At 36.2% G+C, this 12,020-nt stretch overlaps 1 protein-coding gene across 3 annotated transcripts in view; it reads left to right on the top strand.

Annotated features, from left to right (window-relative positions):
- Positions 1-12,020, top strand: part of Ntan1 (N-terminal amidohydrolase 1) — a 53,886-nt gene that overhangs the window by 23,804 nt on the left and 18,062 nt on the right. For 2 of the 3 annotated variants that reach the window (XM_089084992.1, XM_089084994.1), the window contains exon 2: positions 3,868-3,999. The gene's annotated coding sequence lies outside the window, so the exon portion shown is untranslated. The remainder of the gene's footprint in view (positions 1-3,867; positions 4,000-12,020) is intronic. The other variant, XM_089084993.1, reaches the window with a different exon arrangement.

Raw genomic sequence — 12,020 nt, forward strand, 5'->3', positions numbered from 1 at the left:
CATATACGAATGTAAAATATGACTTGATAACAAAATTGTTATAGAAATAAATTTAAATTTGCGTCATAAGAAAAAAAAGAAAAATTTAGTTTCACGATAAAAAAAAATTGAAAAATACAACAGCGAGCGTCGTCTCGAGTTACGAGGAGGATTTTTTTTTTTTTATAGAACTACACATAACTCCAATCTCTTTGCTTGCACTATTAAATCGACGCAACCGATCTGATTACGGCATCGAGCGACGATTCGATTATCCCGCTCGTAATGCTCGCGTGAATTTTCTAGCGCGCATTAATCAAGGGTAATGTCGCAATCTGTCTTGCGACTGGAATTTTTTTCGTGCGGCCGCGCCGCACGAGTATTCTCTTAATAGACACATTAACTTGATGCCGGTAATCGACGATGGAAATTAAATCTTATGCTCCAGTTGTAAATCATCCGAGTAACGTGTCCTCGAGCGTGTCTAAATAAAGGACGCGATTATTCATCCGATCAAGCTAAGGGGCAAGAAGTATCGAGTAGCGCTGTAATCGATGAATCCCGTGCGTGAAACGCACTCGCGCAAATGCGTCTCGCAAATTTTAATTGATTCATTACCAGGATCATTGTCGCATCAATAAGAATCGTCGACTAGTGTATACGTAGTACTAGTGTACTAGTAGTAGTGTATTTCTTTCTTTACGCTCATCATTTCAATTTTTCACGTGTGCTGATGACGAGTTATGGAAAAGCTTTTATTTCCAATATCGTTTTTTCATTATTTCATTAATAAATTTTGCTTATCGTAGCGCCCGATAGTTACGCTTGTTTTTCGCTTACTTATTATTTAACTCATAATTTTGGGACTTTTAAATAATTTTATCATATTTTAAAATTTTCCCCGACGATTCCGGCATGAAATTATAGTCGAAGAAACGTAGAATGACGATGTTACTTATAGCTACTTACAAACAATCGAAGGAAGTTGTATCTCATAAATATTACGACGGCGAGGTCTGACAGTCAGATGCGGCCACTGTATGCTAATTCGACCGTTGCATGCTTCTATTGCCTATGCGTTTTGCCATGACGTTCCAATCGAACACTCGGTGGAGGCAATTCTTCAACTAACTATACCGACTTTGTAGTGCACGCTATTTTACAGTTATCATAAAAGTATTATTTTGATATATCAAGATTTTAAATTGCTTACATCCTTATTTAATTGTTCTCTAATTAACGCTTATATTGCCTTATTATTTAAATATTTTCAAATATTGACAGAAATATTTCAGGCTTTAGAGTGATTATTTTTCGCCATTACTTGTTATTATCAATCTTCTTTGTTCACCATAATGAAATTTGTTCGACAACTTTTATTATTATTTCAAGTATATTTTTTTGTGATTTTTTTGAACGGAAAAATTTATCATTTATATAAATTAATTTATAAATATAATAAATAAAATTTCGTTTTTTTCTGATTGGATGTTAATCTATCGAAACGACAACTTGAAATAACGCATAAAATCATATAGAGTTAACATGAATTGGATATCACATATACTGTTAATTTAACAGAGAAAAAAACGAGCTTTACCAGGTGCACTAATATAGAAGCATCAGCATAAAGTAACGGATTTAAGACGATTTCAATGATTTGTGCCGTAAACACAGAGGTTGTAAACATGAGGTTAAAAGATGGCTAAATAAAGGGATAAGCAATGAGTTCGGTGCAGCTTGCGACTTTTGACACGCGAGCGTTTCGGCTTAGCAAATTTACGATTTCCTCGAAAATGTGCAAAGCGGAAGGAATTTAATTTGCATATTTTCATTTCAAGAGAGAGTCTGCATCGTAACTTTTAGTTCCTGAATATTTATATCATGAATTTTTTTGCACTCCTTTATTTCGAGGAATCTTGTTATTAAATAGTATGCTTATTTTATGCAGAGCTACATTGTGTTCATTTAAAATTATTCAATCAATGATAAAAAAAAATCATTGAAGATTTGATATTTGGAATATTTATTTGCACACTTGTAATCGTACTTGAATATTCAATAACTTGATATAATTACTTTATAATAAATAATGAAGCCAAATAGTTTAGGCAGTTGTAATCATAAATAAATATGTCATTTTTATTTATCTTGAGCATAAATTAAGTTACTAAGTTTCCTGATTGATAATGGAGCAAAAAGTTGTTAAACGATGTGCTCGGGTGCGCGATCTCCACATTTAGTTTTAAAACAGCTGCATTGTTTTTTTTTTTTTTTTTTTTTTTTTTTTTTTTTTTTTAAGAGTGAGAGGGAGGATATAAAATACTAAATTGACAATTCTTTGAGATCCTCGAGATCGTTGACTTTTTCAAGTCATTGTGTCAAATGTCGGCAAAAACTTATAAGTAAGAAATATATAAATGTCACGATAAGATCTTCTTAAGCTTATAATCAGTGATAAATATATTATAGATACGTGTACATGAACTAAAAGTACCAAAGGGACAATTCATCGCAGACATTTTTTTTCAACTATTGCATGATAGCTAGATTTGAAATGAAAGATATATGATCTCGCTTATCGCTCTCTCGTTTGCGCGACCCTCATAACTCGTGACCGCTATTAGTCACATTTTTTATCACGTTTAGTCACGTTTTGTATATTATATTATATTATATTAGCCACTATTAATGATGTAGCTATATACGAAAAATAACAAATTTTATTATACATTATAACTTTTTATTGTTCAAAAAGATATGCATAATAAGTAATAGGGGGTTCATACAGAAAAATATATCAGTCTATTGCTAAGAAAAATAATTACTTAATTTATTTTTCTTTTTTTAAATATCTTTAATAAAAGGATATTTTTCTAATAGTAGACTTAAAATATATTTAAAATATACTTAAAATATACTTAAAATATAATATCACAAATTTTAGAAAAACTCATTATCATGTACTCAAAAAGAGAATTTATTTTCTTTTAAAGAATATTATATTAATTTTATCGAAGAACAATTAGATTTAGTATATTTGAATATTTGATAAATAAATCGATTTTTTTAGTTTAATTTGATATTTTTTATTTAAATCTTACACTTGCTAGGATTCAGAATATATTTTGAATACTTTTAACATTTATGATGAACTTATGACAGATTTGCGAATATATAAACTTTTGAAATATTTGAAACAAGTAATATTTACTTAAATGCATGTATTTTTCTATACTTTCGATGTTATTATTGCGAAAATTTATACACACACACACACACACACACACACACACACACACACACACACACACACACACACACACACACACAGAAAAAACGTGGACTTATTTTGGATCCATTACTTTGGATTTAATAAATTTTATTAGATTTAAAGTTTATTTTTTGAAATAGTCCAAACACACCAATTATTAATTCACAACAAATTCGATTGTTTGGTTTTTCAAATAATAAATAGCTTTATTTCAAATAAAATATTTGTTTAATAAATTATTTGAAAAAATAACGCTTTTTATTATATGCATTAACAATATTAAAAAAATCTCTTTCTTTCACTGAAACAATATTTAATCTAGCCAAACAAAGTATTATTTAGTTCAAAGATAAATTTTATTTCTTTTAAATAATAATATTTTTTTCTATTAAACAACATGGTATATTCTGATAAAACAACAAAATGAATCTCTTATATGAATTCAACAAAATGAATTTTAACATAAATAAATTATATTTATTGTTTTAAGTTAATTAAATTCAAGGCAAACAAATAGAACTTCTAGAAATCTAAAGAAAGTTTTTTTTCTCAGTGCATGCGATTTTTCTTAAATCGGATTTCTCTTAACCATCCTCCTGCATTTACTCTTTCAGCAGCATCCCGCGAGGCACGCGATAGAAGCGCGTCGGATGCGCGGCCAAAGAGGCGGAAGTACCCGTTGACCATGGCGGCGGGAACGTGTCAGTTCGCCTGAGGGGACAGTATTATCCGCAGAAATCCGCAAGGTAAGTCCTCTCTTTCTCTCTCTCTCTCTCTCTCTCTCTCTCTCTCTCTCTCTCTCTCTCTTTCTCTCCGGTTTTCCTGTGCTTCCGAGCTCGGGCCGCGCGTTATTAAGATTTCAAGAGATACGGAAAATAAATTAAGCGGATAAACTGGGCGGAAACCGGTGTGGCGAGCTCCGTGATAAATCGAATGGCGGAAGACGAAGACCTATGAGGGATAAAGGGGAAGCGGGAAAGCAGACCGCGTTTTTCAGAGATCGCCCGGAGTCTCAGTCTCTGTACCAGCCGATAGTTTCCAATGGCGAACAAAGATAAGCGCAACGGATAAGCCGCAGCTTCGCGAAGACACCGAGAGAGAAAGAGAGCGAGAGAAAGAGAAAGAACTTCCGCGATTAAGATGTGCGACGAGGCAACTCGTGAATTCCGCCCAGATACATATCTAATTCGGCATTGTCACCGTCGATAATCTATTTTCTCTTTTTTCACGCGTCGAATGGAGACGTTAAATCCCAAATATATTCGAATCGAAAAAATATCCACAAATACAACATTATCCTCTTTTTCTTTCTTTTTTCACATTCTTCAAAGAGGTTTGAGAATTTAACAATTATTATTATTTTTTTTTTTTTTTTTTTTTTTTTTTTTTTTTTTTATAAGGAAAGATGAAAAAGGTCTCACGCATGTAAGTCCTTCAGTCTTCTTCACAAAAAAAAAAAAAAAAAAATACGAATGAGAGTAGGATTGCTCGGATAGATAATGATCGGTTATTATTTACAGAGCGAATAATAAAGACGCATCGTGTTAATCGAGCAGGTTCATTATCGATAATGAACGTTCTACTGCTTGCATTTCTAAATCCGACGTTCGATGAAGATGTGATATAAGAGACATCGTGTTTAATTATTGCAATCGCATACCACTTCGCTGGTATATATAAGAACACCTCGTAAGCATCTCTTTATGATGAAAGTTTGCAATTTTATTACATATAAGTAACCTGATGTGCAATACTTCGAATAATTAATTGATGATCAGCGAATGCAAATTCGTAATTAAAAATTGATGAAAGCTTATTCTATATTTATATCACAAAGTTGCAGATCTGTCAGAATGCAGCATGATCAATGCAATGCATGATCGTCAATATATAATAATTGATTATTGAGTATCTTGACATTCGCACGCAGTATGACAGATTACGTCGCGGAGCAGTCCTTTGTTGCATTCGCTGAAAACACGAGTGCTGCTGATAATTTACATGTTAAATTAAGCGAGGGAATATTTTTCTCAGATACGCTTCAGGAAGTTGTATTCGACCAAATAAAGTAAATGTCAATATTCTTGCTTAAAAGCGGATGGCATCAATTATAAAGAAAATACAACATATAATTTAAATATAATCTATAAATATCATTCGTTTATGTTTATACAATTGCATCTCTTCGTGGACGTAACGTAACAATACAATACAGTCTATATATATATATATATATATATATATATATATATATATATAATATAATATTAATTAAAATTAAAAACAAATCAATCTCGAAAATATATACATATATATATTTCTATTCGAGATTGATTCGTTTTTTATTTTAGTTTAGCACATGTTATAATTAAAAATTGCTATTAATATATAATTAATTAAATTATTACTATCAAGCAAGCATTAATCTGAATAACTGAATTGATGATGTGCGCGTGTTGTCTACCTGTTTGAGAGATCCATTGAAATCCACCATATAATATTTCAAAAGAATTTCCTGGGTGTAATATAAGATGGTGTAAGTGGCCCGTGGTCCTTAAACCATCGACTATGGGTAACCTTCCAGAGTATGCATGGGCCTCGTTTATCGCGAGGCCGTAACTTATGCGTCACCCGTTATCTGGGCGCGCTTATTATGCATGTTATCGTCTCTCCCTTCGACGAGGGGAGAGCCATAAATTTAATAGTCCCCGGTGTGCGGAGGAATCCTCCTCCTTCGGCATGAAAATCCGAATCGACCCTCCGGGACTCGACTCCCGGCTCTGTTCTCGTTTCTCGAATTTCATAATATATTTTACAGTACACACCTACCGTGTGACTGTCAATATTAACAGCTTACAATATATGTATGGTATCTTGAAAAAAAAAAAAAATTTGAGTCCATATATTTGATTAGTCAGAGATTTTTATGCCCCTCTTAATTTTTTATTTTATCTTATCTGACAATATTTTCGATCGTGAAGAGTATCAATTTTTTGCTTAAATATATTATTTAATTATCTCGATCAATTTGCTGGCCGTTAAGAATTATCATTGCGTTGAAAATAATTTTTCACGATAAACGAAGATGTTTTAAGCTGCAATATGTATATGCGTGTGTATAAGTATATGTTTGACGGTTTGTCGGCACAGCTATAGTTATCGTGCCCCATTATTTGCAACAGGGGAGCAGTTCAGCCTCCGTCGGACAGTGGAAAATTTCGCGCCGATCGCGACTCGTATCGCGGAAAGGAAAACAGATAAATTGTTGCGAGCGACAGCGACGTTATGTTTACGAGGAAGCAAAATAAGAAATCGACCGAGAAATCAAATCGTCCGTCGCGATAACGACGATGTGCCGGGCAACGAGCCCGACGTCATCAGTCGGACACTCTTATCATCGACAGAATTCCCGACTGCTGTAAATGATACGACGATCAATTTTTCATTGCTTGGATGCTTCCGGCATCCAATCGCGATTTCCCAACCCTTTGATATTGTTTTTATGTGACGTTTTATTATATTTTATTTCGACACAATTTATTTATCACAAGACTAAATATATTTAAATATATTTATATATTGTCGCTATATATCTTAATTTATTTGCAACATTCTAGACATTTTCTTACTCATTTTCTTACTCATTTTCTTACTATCATAGATTTTTTATATGAATAGAATTAGAATTGACTTTATAGAAATTGTTTGATTGAAAGATTATTACTAACAATTTGAAAAAGTGTTAATATTAAATGTTTTAAAATAATCTAATTTCAGATTAATTTGACATTATTATAAAATCTCAAAAATGAAATGAAAAACACGTTTATATTATTTATTATAAATGTACCAAGCATTCCTTTTCTCGCTCATATTTCTATATAAAAATTTTTAGTCCAAATTAATGGCGCAAAATTTTCTATCTGTAAATATACAGTTTTTTTTTCACTTTTAAATGCGCTTTGCTTTAAGAAAAACATAAAAAAATGTATTCAAAAATATTCAAAGGGTAGGCCATTATTTTAAATCGAATGTTAATAAGTTAAAAGCTAAAAATAAATCGATCGGAGGCTTCACCAATGAGAAATACTGCGATGTATACAGAATATTTTGTATAGTAGATAAGATACCGGAGATACAAGATACAAGAACGAGACAGTCTTTTTGCCAAGTCACGTATTGCATGTCATAAATCGATGCTGAGTGACCAATAAAACCGTGGCGGCCGTACTGATTAACTGACATCGCCCACATGCACCGGTAATGAACACGTGCGTTTTTCTAATTATCTGTACTCGAATCGCCCTAATCGCCGTCAGCTCGAACTTGCTTCATTGCCGCCCATCGTCTTTTTCCGTCCGGGTGGCGCAAACGATTTGCCAGGTGAATTAAACGAATAACGTGAACGGCCTTGAATTCCTCTACAAGTGCAAGCTCTATGTTACTTGTAAAGACGAAAATGTCGGAAAGGTTTCAATTTAAGGTTTAAATTGCAATTTTTATTGAAATAAAATTAAATGTGATTTTAATTTTAATTTAATTGAATGTAATGTAATTGAATGAAAGTATGTATATTATTATTATTAATTATATATATATTAAGCGTACCGTGTCGAATACACGAATAATTAATTATCAGTGTTATTAAGATCTGTATATTCGTGTTTTTGATCGATTTATCCGAATCAGATCAACCACGAGGCGATTCTGTCGTTTCTCCGCAGAAAAGCCCTTCCATGAGAAGAAACGCGAAAGATCGATAAATGATGTAGGAGAGACAGGGGCCCATTGATGCTGGGACATCGACGCGCCCATCGACGAAAAAGAGAGTTTGCGGGACCGACGCCAGGTCGAATGGATAAAGGCATTATTGTCGATTGTTCTTTCACAGTAGCTCGGTGGTAATTCCACGAATGCAACGCGAGCGATTTCCGTTTAGTCGAACGATACTCGGTCGTCTTCACCGTCGAGAGCGCGAGTGAGCTTATTAATTAATTACGCGGCACACACAGAAATACGATCTAATGGATGATCTCTACCGCGTATGTGTTTTTTGCACGACGATCTCTAAATGCCGGCGATCGGATCGCGGAGGCCATACGTCGTGTCTGCGTCCCGCAGACGCGCGTTTAGTGATTAATTAACCGGTTTAATTAGACGCCTAATTACCACCAGATACGGATCTCCATCGGGATAATCAGGCTGGAGGAGACCGCGACCGCGAGACGACGTGTATGTATTATATACGGTATAGCGATGCCCGATACCGGGCATCTCGGTTACATCCGTCCGCGGTAACATCCTCGTGTTTCGAGACACTGGAGTAGACTCCATTTTAACGCGCATTAGAGTTTCCGCAACGTTCTCCCGCGCGGCCATCATTCATCATGCTAATGAACGTGGAAATCTTCGCGCTGCCACCAGCCTCACTCGCGAAAAAAAGAGCATTTAAATTGGAGCAATCTTTAATCCTTTCGGAACGATATCTCTTTTTTTCAGCCTAATATTTATTAATAGATACCGATATATGTATTAAGTTGTGTCATAATTCGCGATTTTAATTTCGAAGATGCATCAAATGCAGATCCCGGAAGATTGCGTAAATGATTTTAGTAGTTTAGTAAAACGAATGTGCATGTACAGAAAAAAAAATTAATCTTAAATTAAGATAAATAAATATTCTCATATATAAGCAAAAATGCTATGATCTTCTTAGAAAAAATTTTAAAAATAATACTTGCATCAATACAAATTCAATGAAATCAAGATTAAAATTCTTAAAAAAAAATTATAATATTCTTATTTATATATGAGAATATTTATCTCGATTTAAGACTTTTTTCTGTGCACTTGAAATATTTATAAGTCTCTAAAACTAATAGAATAGAACAGCATCCAGAAGAGATACCCTCGCCGTTTCCGCGATACGAAGTCTGCTCTATCTTCGAGACCGCCGGCGGGATTGCCGGCCATTAGAATGCCGACATTGCGTGGAAAGAGGGTGATTCGCGAGGCATCCGTTTAATGGCCACGGCTCTTTTGCACGCTTAAATAAATAACTGCGCCAGGATCGCGCAAACATAATTACGCTCGTGTATGTATAAATGTATGAGCGGTGCGTGCCATGCGTGCACGCGTGCGTGTACGTGCCTAGGGTGCATTCTGCGAGTAATCGTCGCGCGAAGGAGATAGAGGGACGAAGAAACGGATAAGAAAGCTTTCTGGTATGCCCAGGTCCGTAAAATTATAGCCTGAAAAGGACGAGGATCGTGGATAAATCGGCGTTTGTTCGCTGTCAGTTGCGGAATCGCACGCCGTTTACGCCTCTCGCGTGTACCTTCCTCATAAGACACGCGCACTCATGCGTGTGCGCGTGTCAGCGGATAAAAGTAGAAAAAATTTGACAGATTGGATTTATTAGAATTGCTACACTAAAAAAAAAAAAAAAACAAAGTTTTACCGTCGCAGTGAAAATTAACTAGATACGAAAAATTAACTAAAATGAATTAAGCGAAATTATTCCTTCTGTGGTAGATTATATCTCAATCGCGCATAGAGCTTCGCTAAACTTCGCGACACTAAAAACAGATGGGAGGGCGGCACTGAACAAAATTCAACGGTGAAAAAAAAATGAGAGTTCGCTCGGAACTCGCATCGGTTCTCCATCTTCCGGCCCGGCTGATCGACCCGTGCATCAAAAGCATCATGAATTACCAGCGGTGCGCACCAACTTACCCCCGTGGATCCACTCTCTCCCTCCTTCCTGCTTTCGATAGCGTTACATTATGAAATAGCGTGCAACAAACTTGCGCGGCGCTGCACCGCCATTACCGCTAATTCCTTAAGTGAGCGATGCCTTGCTCGATCGGGGCTTTTTCGTTGATCGTTTTGGAGAGTCTCCGCTCTCGAAGAGCCGGCTCCGTGAACGCTCCGATACGCGGTTATTAAAGATCGATCTACTCCCGGCTCATCGATCTCCCTCCCCCCTCCCCCTCCCCCTCCCCCTCCTCCTCCTCCTCTTCTTTTCCTCCTTCCTCCTTACTACGACCCGAGACGCTGTCGATTTATACGAATTCCACTTTGGTTTTAATTACCTCGCTTTCCCGTTCCCGATCGAAGGGATACCCGCAGTCGATTGCAATTAATTCGCGCGAATGTACAACTTCGTCGCGATTTATTCCTCGCCGTGACTCCCCTCATTTCCGTCGATTTAATTGGCCTCAACCTCCTCCGTTCTTTTCCCCTCAACATCCGCGACATCGATATATCTTCGATTGATAAACGGAATTTTTTACGAACTTCTTTACTTCCCTTCGAACGAGCCAAAATTGCAAGAGGACGTGATCGCGAAGTTTTCCTCGACTCAAAAACGTCACGGATTGCTTCGTGCGATCGTCGTTATTTTCCCGCAGTTTGTTTAGAGATAAATAAGACGGGTTTGGGAACGGTTTAGGCACAACTTTTCTAAACGAATGCAAGTCGAAGCTATGTCTCCGTATTTCGACTCCTCGGCGGGAAATAAACGTCGGGCAGGTAATCCTGAGGGATCCTCGATGACTGGTACCGAATACGCGGAGTCCCCGCGTATCCCGAGCCTCGGCCTCTTAGAAAGACCAATAATTAAGGTAATGGCTACTTTTCAAGTGGATTTCCGTGTGGCTCGAACTGAGCGGCCTCCTCCCGGTCGGCCGATTACGGTCACGAAGGTCCCCGCCATTTTGCCTCCCTCTCGCTTTCTCAGACCCCTTTCCCTCCGTTCTTTATCTTCTTTATTCTACCCGAGACGGGAATCGCTTCCTCTCGTCTAACTCTTCTCTGTCCACCTCCCTCGATAATTGTGTATACTCATCGCTGATTTTCGATCGATGAATATCGCCGTAATTTCATCCGCCCTTCTGTCGCGCCGACGATTTTAAATCACGATTAAATTATATTCGACATGGATGAGATAATCTAAGGGAGATTATTTTAAGGTGGATAAACATTTGTAGAAAGTTGAAATATCAATTTATGTTTTATGTCATTTTGTTTGTAGCTTCTTAAATAAAGAATTAAAAAAGATAACAAAAATATGTAAAAAAAAAAAAATGTTAATTCTCTTTAAATGCAATTTAAATATTTAGCGAAAGGAAGCTACGTGTTGCTTTACTGAATTATTAATACAATCGATACGGATTTCGACGGTATTTTGCGACGCGGTATTTTAGGAATTTAGATAAATGGCCGAGAGAGCGGATTACAGGCAGATTATAAATTGTTTTTGAGTGCTCGTAGAGTGAGTATAAGTTCGTTTTCAGAATAATTGCTACTTGCGTATCACGGAGATAAAATTCTCCGGTTTGAACGAGAAGGCGAGAGAGAGAGAGAGAGAGACGAAATTTGATAATGGAAGTTAGCGTTCTGGCCGGCATTATTGCAAGCTCGCCATTCGCGAAATCGGTGTTTACGCGAATTTTTTACCGCAAAGTCGATTTATCGAACCGGATAGCCGATGGAGCCAGTGAGCCGTCTTAACGGAACTGTATATCCCATCTCTAGGCTCCGCGGTGCTTATCTCTGCTCCAGATACTCGCAAGAAGACATTTATGCCCGACACTATCTCAATGACTTTGCTTTCTCGATTTTTATATCGCCCTCGTTTACACGCATACGTATCTGTATTATCGTCCGATGGGCGCGAAGTAAAAACCCGACATTAAATCAGTCAAGACGTTCAAAATAAGAGCGCTCTCATTGGCAACTCAGAGTTTTTTACTTTCCTTTTTTA

This window comes from Pogonomyrmex barbatus, unplaced genomic scaffold, assembly GCF_055798465.1.
Source record: "Pogonomyrmex barbatus isolate J1 unplaced genomic scaffold, ASM5579846v1 scaffold9, whole genome shotgun sequence".
Classification (NCBI taxonomy): Eukaryota; Metazoa; Arthropoda; class Insecta; order Hymenoptera; family Formicidae; genus Pogonomyrmex; species Pogonomyrmex barbatus.